The sequence below is a fragment of the Triticum dicoccoides genome, chromosome 7A, assembly GCF_002162155.2.
Source record: "Triticum dicoccoides isolate Atlit2015 ecotype Zavitan chromosome 7A, WEW_v2.0, whole genome shotgun sequence".
Classification (NCBI taxonomy): Eukaryota; Viridiplantae; Streptophyta; class Magnoliopsida; order Poales; family Poaceae; genus Triticum; species Triticum dicoccoides.
Window position 1 is genome coordinate 150,078,000 of NC_041392.1, and position 1,481 is coordinate 150,079,480.

Genomic DNA, 1,481 nt, shown 5'->3' on the forward strand with positions numbered 1-1,481 from the left:
GAACAGCCGGGGTGGTGGTGGCAGCGGCGGGTACCAGAATAGCCGGGGTGGTGGTGGTGGCGGCGGGTACTACAACAACGACGATGGGTACTACCAGCCGAGGAACTTGAACAACAGGGGCAGGGGCGCAGGGAGGTGGCCACGCGGACACCGAGAGGATTGAGGCAATGGCATATGTGGAAGTCTGGGAGGTCAGGAGAGGGAAGGGGCAATGTGAAAGTCTGGGAGCCATTTTGTTATTATAGAACTACGGAGTATGTAATAACCTAGCCTGTGGGTATGTCGCAATCCAGTCCCTCCCCATCTGCGAGTTTTTTTGTTGCTCCAATGAGTGCATAATGGTTGGTTGGTAAATGTGGAATCTCGTTGAAAGTAGCTTCAGGTCATACATGTGTTGCTTCTTTTTCTGGCTGTGTGAGTTGTCATATATTTCCGGTTGGTTTATTATTCTTGTTAGATGTCTTTCTACGTCATTCCTGTTCATTTTCCAGTGTTTGTGTTTGTGTTACCTTTGTTTGTTCTGGCCTGTATCTTAGCTCTTCAAAAAAAGAAAAAAAATACTGTTTGTTTCGGTGAATGCTGATCGAGATTTTGGCTTTGTCTTTAATAATCCTGATAAGTGTCACCGTAGCCGATTATGCATAGTTGTGGCTAGGTCTTGCATGCGCAGGAGCGCAACTGAACACAAAAAAATGTTTTTACGTGAGGTCTATTTGCATGGTTTGTTTACCGTTGGGAAGATTCTGGGAGGACTTTGCCAGGCAACTGACCATTTCCGGTTTCTTGCAAGTTCTCCAGCTACTCCGATCGATGCTGGAGAGCTTGCTGGCGGGACGCTTGTCGTCCCTCGCCGAATGGGCACACATGGCGACCGGGACAGAGACGCCAACAAGGGAACGCCCTATCCAATGGTTGCATGGTGGCCGGCCGAAAATTGGGTCGGCTGCCGTTGGCTTTTCCTTATGCATGCAATCAAAGCGACAGACCAGTACCGCTCTTCCATCGGTATTGTCTTCAGAGAGATTAAAATCTTTGTTAGTTTAAACTTTTTCTTTTTTAAGATTGTTTTTTGCCCAAGGGGCTGTAATACTGTAGCTGATTCTCTAGGAGCGTGTTTGGTTGATGTAGCCAACAGTAGGTGCATTGCATAGCCTTCTCAACTCAGTCTGGCTATGTAAATGCAGTCTCAAATGCATCATCTGCATGTTGTTTGGTTGCCTGCATGGGCAGAACCACACTGCTGGTGTTCGGTTGCCTGCATGTTAGTGGACAAACCCAAGGCATGGTGTTTGGTTGTATGCAACGTCTGGTGTGTGGTAACCTCTTTGGCTAGTTGGTGATGTTACCAGCACACTTCGGCACAACCATGTAGCACACATCATAAGCAGAGCAGAGTATAAAAAGAGGATCAACTACTTAAGAGCATATTTCTGATAAGCAGTACCACACTTCATAACAGTTCTATGCATAAACCATAAACA